Consider the following 15,429-nt stretch of genomic DNA (forward strand, 5'->3'; position numbering starts at 1 on the left):
AGAAAAGAAACAATGTGGGGGAGTCACTTATTAAGTAAGACCATGTAGAAAGTCAGAGCTGACTAGACCTTCAGTCCATATTGTTGTTATTTATTTCAGTTCTTATTCTTTTTTTTTTTTTTTTTTTTTGAGAGAGAGAACTTGTAAGTTGGAGAGAGGAGCAGAGGGAGAGAGAGAGAGAGAGAGAGAGGGAGAAAGAGAGAGAGAGGGAGAGAAAGAAAGTCTTAAGCAGGCTCCATGCCCAGGGTGGGCTGGATCCCATGACCCTTGGATCTTGATCGGAGCTGAAATCAAGAGTCAGACACTCAACTGACTGAGCCCCCAGGTGCCCCCTTAGGTCCATATTGTGCCATGAAATATTTTATAAAACATAGCCAGGGCATTGGAATTGAAAGTTTCTTTCTTGTTTATACACCCTGCCACACCTAACATATTTTGTCAGTGTGTGAAATTCAGACTTTAAAAAGACTCGCTTTTGACTCTTAATAATCTTCTAAATGGTGTTTTTGAGAAGACCAACCATCTACAGTTAGCCCAAATGATGGTGTGGTAAATTTCATCCAGTAGGCTTTCTGAACTTTGGGTGACCTCAAGCACTGAAATTTTTTCTAAAAAAGAAAGTTGAAAAAAAAAAAAACAGTTGAATGTTGCTTTATTGTGTTTATTATTATTTTTTTAAGGACAAAAAAGACAGGGGCTTGTTTTGATTCTGGTTTGTCTACAAATGGGGAGAAAATGACTAGTGCAATCACAAAACAATCTCATAATTACAGTATCTCTGCCTCATTCTAGATTATTTCAGCACTAACGGGAAATTTAGGCAAATGAGTTTGCATGAAAAATAGCTTCTAAGGAGACCTGTAGAAAATCCAGAACTGTTGGAAATACTATCTGAAAGTCCCATCTTCTATACACAGAGATCTAACAGTCTCTGTCCTGATGGAGCAGAACAGTTTGCTATGCCATATATAGATGTCTTACATAAACCAAATCTATAGAAACCAAATCAGTTTCTTTGGAAAAAATAACTTACACTTCCAGTACAGACAGAAACCAATATTAATTTTTCTTCTACTAACCTGATAATTTTTTGACCCAACATAAATAGGGCCAGAGTGGAGATAGAAGAAAGAATTTGCATAGATCGTACTTTCAAAGGAAATGAAACATTATGCCCATTTTGGCACTAAGAAAAAGGTATGAGGTGAAATCAATTTCTACATTTGTTTTCCTGATCGTGCTCAAGAGGCTTGCTTCCCAAAGGAAAATATATATTTTATAACCACCACCAAATGATCCTTTCCAGAAATGACCACAGGTAACATCTGGCCAATATATAAAATACGTAGTAAAAATAATCATTTTTAATTAACTAAAACCTGCTCAGGAGAGAGAGTCAGAGGAATATCCATCTGGTCAATTCTTATTTAATAGGGCAAATGAGGATCAGAATGTTTAATGTAATATATGTGAAATACTTAGTGACCTTACAATGAACTAAAACTTTTTTTTTTTTTTTTTTTTTTAGGAAGAATAGAGTGAGGGGGAGGAATCAGAATATCTTGAAATGATGGACCTAAAATTTGATTTCTTTTTTAGAAGTACATCTTCTACTTTAAGATATAGGTAGAATAGAAACCTAGGTTTTGTGGCATTATTTTCTATGGTTCAATGACAGAAAATGTGTTTTAATCCACTTGAATGGTAAAATGAGGTTTTACTTTTTTCTGGAGTTTGAGAAGGATGATGAAGAGTTTTAAGTGATAAGTGGTTATAAATAAAGGTGAAAGGAACTAGGATTATTTAGCCCAAGGAGAAAATAGAAGAGTACTTGATGTCTAATGGTCCCAGGAAAAGTTGTATATTTGCTCATAGTAACAGAAAGTCCTCTATCCCCTCTGCAGAAGAAGAAATGAGTTTATGCTACATGAGAAGTAAGTTTATGCTACATGAGAGTTCTAGGGAGAACTCTAATACTCTGAAATGTGTTCTTAAGGAGGCACATCTTTCTCTTCCCTTCTCAGAAGTAGATTCTCCTTTGATTGGTGTGGTTTAGTTGTTCTTCCAAAGAAAGTGGTTCTCAGACTTTAGTATGCATGAAAATCACCAAGACAGTTTATAAAACATGGAATTCTGGGCCCCACCCTCAGAATTACCAATTCAATCCATTGGCTGTGGGGCCTAAGTATTTGAATTTCCAGGAAGTTCCCAAGTAATGTTACTGCCCAGGAACCACACTCTGAGAACCACTGGACTAGAAAGCCTTGTATTCAATACCTAGATTCCAAAGTAAATGCATGTTTTCATTAGTAATATCCACCAGCTGCAGTGCTTCTTAATCATGAAACTGCAGGATAAATGTGTATATTTTTCTGCTTTTTGTAGCCAAGAACAAGGAGGGAGCAATGGAAATGACATTATCCCTTAATCCTTTCACAGTAGGCAGTGAACTTGACTCTACTTTGGGCTTAAATGCAAGCTTTGGAGCCTAGGATAAACATTTTAGATGAGTTTAGAATCATTATCCACAAAATCTTCCAAAGGATTTCAGCAAGCCAGGGTAGGAAGATTCAGCTGTATTTGATTTTACCCATTTGGAATGCTTTGACTTTGGTGATTCCAGTGTAATTGCACATAAAACTAAGACCTGTTTTAACAGAGCTCATTCTTTAACTTATATTTAAAATAGATAAAATGTTCTAGGGAAGGGACATTTCACAGATACTTGGCTTCTTAATTTGAAGCTACTGGGTAAGTGATCTGTGGACTAGGAGCTAATGAAAACATTAGGTCCTTGGTCTTCTTAAAACTAAAGGATGTTTTAAATTTGTTTTTTGCTTTTAAGTGTGTGTTCTGCATTATCAGGCAAGGTTCATAGTTGCAAATAACAGAACTCCCCTTTACCTAGAAGGCCGCCAGCTAGGAATAATTCCCAAATCACTCTTCAGAACTGCTCCGGTGAAGACACTGCTACCACCCCTGGGCACTGGATTACCGGAACCTTCTGCCTTTGCTGTCTCTGGAAGATGGAGCCCTATTTTATCACAGTGGCCCAAGAGGGATTCCTCACATTACTTTCTTGGGCGTCAAAGACCTATGTGGTTGTGTCTATTGTTGGAGCCTCAGTCATATCCCTGTACTCTAGCTGGGAAAGCAAGTTTGGTCTTCTTGGGGAAAGTGGCACATGGTATTCAAAAGATATTGGATGGCGGGCACCTGGGTGTCTCAGTCGGTTAAGCATCTGACTTCAGCTCAGGTCATGATCTCACAGTTCGTGAGTTTGAGCCCTATATTGGGCTCCTGCTGTCAGTGCAGAGCCTGCTTTGGATCCTTTGCCCCCCCCCCCCACACACACACCCACCTCTCTCTGCCCCTGTCCCCTCCCCCTCAAAAATAGATAAAAACATTTGGGAAAAAAAGATGTTGGATGGTCACTAATCATGACAGTTGTCAACTACAATATAACAAGGTAGTACTGGAGACACAGTTCATATTTTGTGCTAGGAAAGGATTCATTGTGCCTCAGCGGTCTTTCCATTTCTTGTGAGTTGAATTCTGCAAAAGCTGCCCCTTGTCTTTTGGTCCCACACAACAGAGCTAGAGAAGCCCTATGAAAACCTTCCTATAGTCACTCTCACTAGCAATATATGACAGCGGCCCTTCTATATCTCTAGACAGCTATCTATTGACTTCCTATCATGGGTAATGAGGAAATCAGGTTTTCCACTTCCTCCCCCTATCTTCCCAAACTCACCTGATTCTTGCTGATCATATAATTTTTCATATCATATTCTTTAGACTTTGAAATGTACTTACCGCTCTATTCCATGATTTATCAGCTTCAATAATCTTTCTATCCTCTGCTCTACCAGATGAGAAAATCAGCATATTGACATTACTACCCACCATCTGTCCTCTCCCCCTCCAAATCTTGACTATATTATTTCTACACCATTAGAGTTCATAACATTGAAATTCTGTTCTGTGACCATAATTTCTACAATTATTTTAGTTTCAGTCCTACAGTTAAATGAGGTCGGTACTTAGGATCAGTACTCCACTTCTGTTTGCATTTCAAAACTTGGCCTGTAGTAGTTTCTTCAGGAAGGGTGTAGGGTATATTCCCTGAGTTTTTGCAAGCTCAAAAAATGTTCATTTTCATTATACTTTAATGAGTCTTTGGCTGTGTATAATTCTTGGATTGCATACTTTGTTTCCTGAGGACTTTGCTATTATGCTATTGCTCCAATGCCTTCTAGCATTGAACGTTGCTGTGGAAAATAATAATCCGACTTGAACTTGTTGCCTTAATGCACAACAGTTTTTTTCTTTGAGTTCCAGCAACTTTATTAAAACATGATTCAGGGTTGAATGTGTTATGTAAATTTTTCCCAGAGTTTAGTGAGTCCTTTCAGTCTACAGAGGCATGAGTTCCATTTCTGAAAAGTTCCTTTGAAGTATATCTTTAACTTTTTTCCTATTTTATTATTTTTAACCTCTTTAGGTTTTTACTTATTGCATATGTTAAGGACTTTTTAACTGTCTTGTCTAGCTATTAATATTTTATAATTCTGAATTCTTTTTTCTACTTCATTGAATTGCACTTTTTCTATTCCTGCCATACTTGTTTCTTTCCATGTTTTTAGCAAACTCTGGCTGCTGCCAGTGAAATGTTTGATTCCTGTACTCTGCCAAATCATATTTCATTTTCTGTTGTCTTGCAGTATCTTCCCTGAGCTCTTGTATATCCAATATGGGCTCTTGCTTTATAGGTATGGGAGCTTTGTTTAGGTCTTTTTTCTTTCAAGTTTATGGCAATATTTTTGGCTCCAATTTTTTGTTTGTTCTATGGAAAATTTTTTTTCTGTTGTGTGTTCTTTGCCTTCCATTTTATCTTTGTTTGATCTCTTTTTTTTAGTGTAGCTTTGCATGGATGTTTATTTTTGAATGAGATAGCTTTGCATAGATGTGCAAGCTTTGCACATGGATGTTTAGCTTTGTATGGTGTAGCTTTGCATGGATGTTTATTTTTGAATGAGATAAGTTTTGTTTGTTTTTGGTTTTTGGGTTTTGGGTTTTTTCTAGACCAGGTACTTGCCAGATGTTTGTGTGGGAGAGATGCCATGTCCATTTTCTATGCTGGCAGGGATTCTTGATGTTTTAAGACACATAAGTTCCTTATGTCACAAAATGTGTGTTTGAGTGAATTTTTCTCCCTAGCTACCAGAGATCAGTGGCTTTAGGGCTATTCACAATGCAGTCCTGTCCTCTGGCCCTGTCTCAACTATAGGCTGCTTCTTGCAAATTGTGGGTTGCTGTATGATTTTTCTTTTAGCCTTATCTTCTCTGCTTTTCTTTGATGCCATACTGGGTCCAGGGAAACGCCTGCTGTGAGTCCATGCACCACCTATCTCCATCAATCCTTAGAAGCTCTGGATCTGCCTCCCTTGAGTGGGCCACCTGTTTTGATCTGCTGCCTTTGACTGAGGCCATGAGTTGGAATTTGTAACAATGTTACATTTAAAACAATGTTACATTTAAATAAGGAGAGTTCTTAACTGTGTTTGGGGTAAATATAAATTCTTTTTTTTTAAACTTATTTATTTAAATTCAAGGTAGTTAACATACATTGTAGTATTGGTTTCAGGAGTAGAACCCAGCGACTCATTACTTATAACACCCACTGCTCATATCAACAAGTGCCTTCCTTAATGACCATCACCGACTTAACTCACCACCCCCCCCCCAGCAACCCTCAGTTTGTTCTCTGTATTTTATTTTATTTTTTATTTTTTTTATTTTTTTTTTTAATTTTTTTTTTCAATGTTTATTTATTTTTGGGACAGAGAGAGACAGAGCATGAACGGGGGAGGAGCAGAGAGAGAGGGAGACACAGAATCGGAAACAGGCTCCAGGCTCTGAGCCATCAGCCCAGAGCCTGACGTGGGGCTCGAACTCACGGACCGCGAGATCGTGACCTGGCTGAAGTCAGACGCTTAACCGACTGCGCCACCCAGGCGCCCCTGTATTTTATTTTTTATTTTTTTTAAATTTTATTGCTTTAAATTTACATCCAAATTAGCATATAGTGCAACAATGATTTCAGGAGTAGATTCCTTAGTGCCCCTTACCCATTTAGCCCAACCCCCCTCTCACAACCCCCCCAGTAACCCTCAGTTTGTTCTCCATATTTATGAGTCTCTTCTGTTTTGTCCCCCTCCCTGTTTTTATATTATTTTTGTTTCCCTTCCCTTATGTTCATCTGTTTTATCTCTTAAAGTCTTCATATGAGTGATGTCATGTGATTTTTGTCTTTCTCTGACTAACTTCACTTAGCATAATACATTCCAGTTCCATCCACGTAGTTGCAAATGGCAAGATTTCATTCTTTTTGATTGCCGAGTAATACTCCATCGTACATATATACCACATCTTCTTTATCCATTCATCCATCAAAGGACATTTGGGCTCTTTCCATACTTTGGCTATTGTTGATAGTGCTGCTATACACATGGGGGTGCATGTGTCCCTTCGAAACAGCACACCTGTATCCCTTGCATGATAAATGTCTAGTAGTGCAATTGCTGGGTCGTAGGGTAGTTCTATTTTTAGGGTTTTTTTTAATGTTTTATTTATTTTTGAGACACAGAGAGACAGAGCATGAGCAGGGGAGGGGCAGAGAGAGAGGGAGACACAGAATCCGAAGCAGGCTCCGGGCTCCGAGATATCAGCACAGAGCCCGACGTGGGGCTTGAACCCACGGACCGTGAGACCATGACCCGAGCCGAAGTCGGACGCCCAACTAACTGAGCCACCCAGGCGCCCCTATTTTTAGTTTTTTGAGAAACCTCCATACTGTTTTCCAGAGTGGCTGCACCAGCTTGCATTCCCACCAGCAATGCAAAAGAGATCCTCTTTCTGCGCATCCTCACCAACATCTGTTTTTGCCTGAGTCCTTAATGTTAGCCATTCTGATAGGTGTGAGGTGGTATCTCATTGTGGTTTTGGTTTGTATTTCCCTGATGATGAGGGATGTTGAGCATTTTCTCATGTGTCGGTTGGCCATCTGGATGTCTTCTTTGGAGAAGTGTCTATTCATGTCTTTTGCCCATTTCTTCACTGGATTATTTGTTTTTTTGGGTGTGGAGTTTGAGAAGTTCTTGATAGATTTTGGATACTAACCCTTTATCTGATATGTCATTTGCAAATATCTTCTCCCATTCCTTTGGTTGCCTTTTAGTTTTGCTGATTGTTTCCTTCGCTGTGCAGAAGTTTTTATTTTGATGAGGTCCCAATAGTTCATTTTTGTTTTTGTTTCCCTTGCCTATGGAGACGTTTTGAGTAAGAAGTTGCTGTGGGCAATATCAAAGAGGTTTTTGCCTGCTTTCTCCTTGAGGATTTTGATGGCTTCTTGTCTTACATTGAGGTTTTTCATCCATTTTGAGTTTATTTTTGTGTATGGTGTAAGAAAGTGGTCCAGGTTCATTCTTCTGCATGTTGCTGTCCAGTTTTGCCAGCACCACTTGCTGAAGAGACTGTCTTTAATCCATTGGATATTCTTTCCTGCTTTTTCAAAGATTAGTTGACCATACGTTTGTGGGTCCATTTCTGGTTTCTATATTCTGTTCCATTGATCTGAGTGTCTGTTTTTGTTCAGGTAACATACTGTCGTGATGATTACAGCTTTGTAGTATAGCTTGAAGTCTGGGATTGTGATGTCTCCTGCTTTGGTTTTCTTTTTCACGATTGTTTGGCAGTTCAGGGTCTTTTCCATACAAATTTTAGGATTGTTTGTTCTAGCTCTGTGAAGAATGCTGGTGTTATTTTGATAGGGATTGCATTGGATATGTAGATTGCTTTGGGTAATAATCAACATTTTAACAATATTTGTTCTTCCTATCCAGGAGCATGGAATCTTTTTCCATTTTTTGTGGCTTCTTCAATTTCTTTCTTAAGCTTTTTATAGTTTTCAATGTATAGATTTTTCACCTATTTGGTTCGACTTATTCCTAGGTATTTTATGGTTTTTTGTGCAACTGTAAATGGGATCGATTCCTTGATTTCTCTTTCTGTCGCTTCCTTGTTGGTGTATAGGAATGCAACTGATTTCTGTGTGTTGATTTTATATCCTGCAACTTTGCTGAATTCATGAGTCAATACCAGCAGTTTTTTGATGGAATCTTTTGGGTTTTCCATTTAGAGTATCATGTCATCTGTAAAGAGTGAAAGTTTGACCCCCTCCTGGCCGATTTGGATGCCTTTTATTTCTTTGTGTTGTCTGATTGCAGAGACTAAGACTTCTAATACTATGTTGAATAACAGTGGCGAGAGTGGACATCCCTGTCTTGTTCCTGACCTTAGGGGGAAAGCTGTCAGATTTTCCCCGTTGAGGATGATATTAGCATTGGGTTGTTCATATACGGCTTTTATGATCTCGAGGTATGCTCCTTCTATCCCTACTTTCCTGAGGGTTTTTATCAAGAAAGGATGCTGTATTGCTTTCTCAAATGTTTTCTCTGCATCTATTGAGAGGATCATATGGTTCTTGTCCTTTCTTTTATTGATGTGATGAATTATGTTAATTGTTTTGCAGATATTGAATCAGCCCTGCATCACAGGTATAAATCCCACTTGGTCATGGTGAATAATTTTTTTAATGTATTGTTGGATCCGGTTGGCTAATATCTTGTTTAGGATTTTTGTATCCATGTTCATCAGGGAAGTTGGTCTATAGATCTCCTTTTTAGTGGGGTCTCTGTCTGGTTTTGGAATCAAGGTAATACTGGCTTTATAGAATGAGTTTGTAAGTTTTCCTTCCATTTCTATTTTTTTGGAACAGCTACAAGAAAATAGGTGGTAACTCTTCCTTAAATGTTTGGTAGAATTCTCCTGGAAAGCCATCTAGCCCGGGACTCTTGTTTTTTGGCAGATTTTTGATTACTAATTCGATTTCCTTACTGGTTATGGGTCTGTTGAAATTTTTTATTTCTTCCTGTTTCAGTTTTGGTAGTGTGTATGTTTCTAGGAATTTGTCCATTTCTTCCAGATTACCCATTTCACTGCCATATAATTGCTCATAATATTCTCTTATTATTGTTTTTATTTCTGCTGTGTTGGTTGTGATCTCTCTTCCTTCATTCTTGATTTTATTTATTTGGATCCTTTCCTTTTTCTTTTTGATCAGACTGGCTAGTGCTTTATCGATTTTGTTAATTCTTTCAAGGAACCAGCTTCTGATTTCATTGATCTGTTCTACTGTTTTGTTTTGTTTGTTTTTGTTTGTTTGTTTGTTTTTTGGTTTCGATAGCATTAATTTTTGCTCTAATCTTTATTATTTTTTGTCTTCTGCTGGTTGGGGGTTTTATTTGCTGTTCTTTTTCCAGCTTCTTTAGGCATAATGTTAGGTTGTGTATCTGAGATCTTTCTTCCTTCTTTAGGAAGGCCTGGATTGCTATATACTTTCCTCTTATGACCTCCTTTGCTGTGTCCCAGAAGTTTTGGGTTGCGATGTTATCATTTTCATTGACTTCCATACACTTTTTAATTTCCTCTTTAACTTCTTGGTTGGCCCATTTGTTCTTTAGTAGGATGTTCTTCAGTCTCCAAGTATTTGTTCCCTTTCCAAATTTTTTCTTGTAGTTGATTTTGAGTTCATAGTGTTGTGGTCTGAAAATATGCACGGTATGATCTTGATCTTTTTGTACTTATTAAGGCTGATTTGTGTCCCAGTATATGGTCTATTCTGGAGAACGTTCCATGTGCACTGGAGAAGAATGTATATTCTGCTGCTTTAGAATGAAATGTTCTGAATATGTCTGTTAAGTCCATCTGGTCCAGTGTGTCGTTCAAAGCCATTGTTTCCTTGTTGATTTTTTGATTAGATGATCTGTCCATTGCTGTGAGTGGAGTGTTGAAGTCTCCTACTATTATGATATTACAATCGATGAGTTTCTTTATGTTTGTGATTCATTGAGTTATATATTTGGGTGTTTCCACATTTGGTGCATAAATGTTTACAGTTGTTAGGTCTTCTTTGTGAATAGACCCCTTGATTATGATATAATGCCCTTCTGCATCTCTTGATACAGTCTTTATTTTAAAGTCTAGATTGTCTGATATAAGAATGTCTACTCTGGCTTTCTTTTGTTGACCATTAGCATGATAGATGGTTCTCCATCCCCTTATTTTCAATCTAAAGGTGTCTTTAGTTCTAAAGTGGGTCTCTTGTAAACAGCATATAGATGGATCTTGTTTTCTCATCCATTCTGTTACCCTATGTCTTTTGATTGGAGCATTAAGTCCATTGACGTTTAGAGTGAGTACTGAAAGATGAATTAATCGCCATTATGATGCTTGTAGAGTTGGAGTTTCTGGTGGTGTTCTCTGGTCCTTTGTAAATTTTGTTGCTTCTGGTATTTATTTATTTATTTATTTATTTATTTATTTATTTCTCCGTGTGTGTGTATGCGTGTGTGTGTGTATTCATTTTTTCTCCCCTTATTGAGTCCCCCTTAAAATTTCTTGCAGGGCTGGTTTAGTGGTCACAAACTCCTTTAATTTTTGTTTGTCTGGGAAACTTTTTATCTCTCCTTCATATTTTGAATGACAGCCTTGCTGGATAAAGAATTCTTGGCTGCATATTTTTCTGATTCAGCACACTGAATATACCCTGCCACTCCTTTCTGGCCTGCCAAGTTTCTATGCATAGGTCTGCTGCAAACCTGATCTGTCGTCCCTTGTAGGTTAGGGACTCTTTTTCCCTTGCTGCTTTCATGATTCTCTTCTTGCCTGAGTATTTTGTGAATTTGACTATGATATGCCTCGTTGATGGTCGGTTTTTGTTGAATCTAATGGGGGTCCTCTGTGCTTCCTGGATTTTGAGGTCTGTGTCTTTCCCCAGGTTAGGAAAGTTTTCTGCTATGATTTGCTCACATAACCCTTCTACCCCTGTTTCTCTCTCTTCCTCTTCTGGGACCCCTATGATTCTGATGTTGTTCCTTTTAATGAGTCACTGATTTCTGTAATTCTTAAATTGTGCTCTTTTGCCTTAATCTCCCTCTTTTTTTCTGCTTCATTATTCTCTATAAGTTTGTCCTCTGTATCGCTGATTTGCTGTTCTGCCTCATCCATCCTTGGCGCCGCTGCATCCATCTGTGATTGCAGCTCAGTTATAGCATTTTAAATTTCATTCTTACTATTTTTTACTTCTTTTATCTCTGCAGAAAGGGATTCTAATCTATTTTCAACTCCAGCTAGTATTCTTATTATCGTGATTCAAAATTCTGGTTCAGACATCTTGCTTGTATATCTGTGTTAAATACTTGCTTGTCATTTCTTCATGCTCTTTTTTTTGGAGTGAATTCCTTCGTTTTGTCATTTTGAAGGGAGAAAAGGAATTAATGAGGTAGAAAAGTTAAAATTAAAAATACTAAAATGAAAAAATATTAAAGTTAAAAAATTAAACACACACACGCACACAAATCGAATAAATGCTGCTAGATCCTAGGTGTGTTTTGGTCTGGGTGTTGAAAGTGGTTTGACAGATTAGAGAAAAAAAGGGGGTGGGGAGGAAATTGTTTGAGAATTTAAAAAAATGAATACACTGAAGTAGACTAAAATGAGATGATGGGAGTAAAATAGAATTTGAAAAAATTTACACAAAAGTAAAGAATATAGTAGAAAAAATGAAAAATACTTTTAATAAAAATTAAAAATAAAAATGAATTTTTTCTCTTTCTGTGCTCAAGAAAAAGAAAAGAAACAAAAAAGAGAAAAAAAAGAAATTGTTTGAAAATTTGAAAAGTGAATACACTGTAGTAGACTAAAATAAAATGATGGAACTAAAATAGAATTTGAAAAAATTTACACAACATTAAAAAATATAGTAGAAAAATTAAAGAAAAATGTTTTTAATAAAAATTGAAAATAAAAATGAATTTTTTCTCTGTTTTCAAGAAAAAGAAGTATAAAAGAGAAAAAAAAAGAAAGAAAATTGAGTAGATAGACCTGCTAACAGATTGAAATAGGACTGAAATTACTTCCTTTTCCCCTAGAAGTCAGACTATGTAGTGCTTTATAGTCCATAAACTAATTAGGTGGTGAGACTTGTGTCCTTGAAGAGCGAGGTTGGCCCATTTGGGCGGGGCTCAGTGTAACAGCTCCATTCTCCACTAGATGGTGCTGCTAGTCTACTGGGCTGGAGTGTTGAGGTGCGTGTAGGTGCGCATGCGTGGGAGCATGCGCGGGAGCATGCGTGGGAGCATGCGCGGGAGTGGTGAAAATGATGCCATCGGTGAAAACAGACCCAGTCTGTTCTCCCAGATCAGCAATCGAGCACCCGTACTCTGTCTTCAGCTCTCGTCCACTCCCTGCTTTTTCACTGTGACCTGGCCCCAGGCAGTACCTCTTTCCCGAGTTTTGTGTCACGTGCAGCTGTTTTCTCTGGCCCCTTTCAAAGGACTGCGGCTTTGACCCGTTCCGCCCCTCTGCGGGAGGCTCTCACCGAGCAATGGACGAACAATGGCCGGATGTCGGCTGCACCCAGGAACACTTGCTGGATTCTGCTGCTGCCAGTGCTCTGAGACTGCAGTCAGGTGCCAACCTGCCTGAGAAAAAGTTTGCAAAACAGTGTAGCAGAGCGTTTCAGGGATTATGGAAAATCACCACACACATCTGGCACCAGGCTTCACCCTTAACGCCCTTGTTTCAGCACCAGTGAACGTGGCCGTTCTCTGGGGTCTGCTGGGACCAGGTGGCTTCAACAGTCTACCAAACATCCTTCCAGCAGTGGAACCGCTTTTCCGTGTGTGGCCTGAGAACCTCCCGGACCCCACTCTCTTCCTCGGGATTCGCCCTTCCCACCAGAGCACCGCCAGGTATGGAGCTGCGGAGTTGCAGACTTTGCACTCCCCTTGTTTACGGTCTTAATGGAATTTAAAATTTCTCCTTTTTCCCTTTTTAGTTTAGTCCCTGTGGCTGTTTCCATTTTCCACTTTCTCTCCAGCTGCTTTTGGGGAGGGGTGCTTTCCCCGTATTCTGCCCCCCCCACTCCCAGTCTCCGTCCTCTCTCTGCTCGCAAAAGCACCTCCCTTCCCGCGCCTTCTCGCTCCCCAAGTTCACCTCTCTGCGCCACATACCTGCTGAATTCTGTGGTTCAGGTTGTGCAGATTGTTGTGTTCATCCTCAGATCAGTTTTCTAGGTGTGCAGGATGGTTTAGTGTTGGTCTGGCTGTATTTCATGGACACGAGACACACAAAAAACTTCCATGCTGTTCTGCCATCTTGGCTCCTCCCTGTTCTCTGTATTTTAGAGTCTCCATGGTTTGCTTCCCTCTGTGTTTTCATCTTAGTTCTTTCCTTGCCCTATGTTCATTTGTTGGGTTTCTTAAGTTCCACATATGAGTGAAATCGCATATTTGTTTCTCTGACTGATTTCACTTGGTATAACGCACTATATAGTTCCATCCATGTTGTTGCAAATGGCAAGATTTCATTCTTTGATTGCTGAGTAATATTTCGTTACATATACATATATATCATATCATATATATATATATATAAATCTCATATCTTATTTATTCATTGGGGTGAATTAAATTCTGAGTCACTTTGAAATTATTAGCAAAAGCAATAATAATTTTAAACCGGACAGTGCCAACAAATGGGGGGTTAAAGCTATAGTGCCAGCGGCAGCTAGCATTTGTTTAGTATTCGCTCTCAGATAAAACATCTTTCCAGTTGGAATATGGAAGGAGATAATAGATGAAACTGAACTTGGAAAGTGTCTGGCATGTAGAAAACTGTTAAAAAAGATCCAGTTCTTCTCTCTACCATCATCATGACACTATTTAAAAAAAGGTAGAAAATCACACATTTAAACATATCCTATTTTGGTAATAAAAATCTAATCTTTTTTATAAGTATAAACATGCTTCTGCTCTAGTTCTTCCTATGGGGCATCACTGAAGCCATCACTAAGCAGCATCAAAAAAGATGCCACATGAGCAGCCATTTCTCAAGCTGGTGACTTACTATAATGCCTGGTTTCTATCATTCTGTATGTCGTTTTTATAATAAAATTATTGTCTAGTATTTTTTTTCTGAGTTCCCTTCTATGCCAGGCAGATTGTAAGGAGAGGGGGAAGGAAGGGATGGGGAGAGGTCTAGGCTAAGTAGTGTCAGTCCTACAATGCAGAACGAGCAGCACATCTCTTACCTGGAGCTTTGCAAGTCTGGGACTCAAGAGTGGAGAAAAATCCAAGTCAACAAAGAGGCGTTAAGTATGTCTTTTACCAAATGCACCAGCCTGGGGTAGGTATGGGGAAACAGATTTTAAACTAAGAGATTGCAGAATAAGAAGTTGGAGGCAACGGCAAACTCAAACAGGAGTTGTCTAGGACAGAGGTCTAAGCCTTCATCATGATTACACACTAGGCCTGGAACTTGTAAAGGGACAGGGACAGAGCAGATAGTCTTGTACTTGATTTATTTATTTGCATTACCTTTCTGACCTCCCTAAGTGGGGACCCTGAACTCCCCTTACGCTATCCAGCTAAATACCTTATAAAGATTGGTGATCCAGAGTTATTTGTTAATTTAAAAGATAATTATCATTTTGGATAAATACAGGGAAGATATGATTTAAAATAACACCGATCCCCAAAATAAGCATAAAATAATGCTATCCACACAGGCAAAAGTGCAGTTTTGCTAGTGAATGCAGTTCCAAAGTAAATGCATGATACATATTTTTAGAGTAGTTTTTCACAGAATAACCACACCTTGAGTTTCTTGCATTTTAATTTGGACGGACAGTGATACATTTTGCCATTCTGTAATTTCAGACCTGGGATTTACTGGATGAGTTGCAAATGTATGAAAAATGGTTTGGGAAAACAATTTTTATTCATTAAGTTGTTTTGATAGGTAAAAAAACACATATCTTTTTAAAGCGATGTTTATTTCATGTTTCGAGTGGCAGAAAAATAATTGTGTGTTTGAAATCTTTGAAATATGTTTTAATGCTTTTAAAATGACTTAAGAGCAAGTGTGCCAAATTTACCCACTTTTTAAGCCATTCCATGGTTGACAGTTAGCTTCACTTTTTAAGCTTTATGGAACTATTTAATATGTTCTTTGATTATATCTTTTAAACTGCAGTCAGTGTCTGTACTTGGTGGTATGATTAGAACATTTGACACACCTACAGCAAGATTTGCAAAGAAGAGATATTACAGATATTGTGTAAATGCTTGATTGAAGCTCTAAAAATGGATATGAATATTTTTGAATATAATAGAATTATGCAAACATGGTCTTATAATAGGATTTCATTGGTAGATTGAACATATATATACCTGGTCTATATGCTGGGAATCAGTTTTCAGAAAAGACAAACTGCTTTTCTAATTTGAACTTTTTCTTTTTTAA

Source organism: Lynx rufus, unplaced genomic scaffold, assembly GCF_022079265.1.
Source record: "Lynx rufus isolate CCGP_SWC_20201006 ecotype Redwood Valley unplaced genomic scaffold, mLynRuf1.p SCAF_7, whole genome shotgun sequence".
NCBI lineage: Eukaryota > Metazoa > Chordata > Mammalia > Carnivora > Felidae > Lynx > Lynx rufus.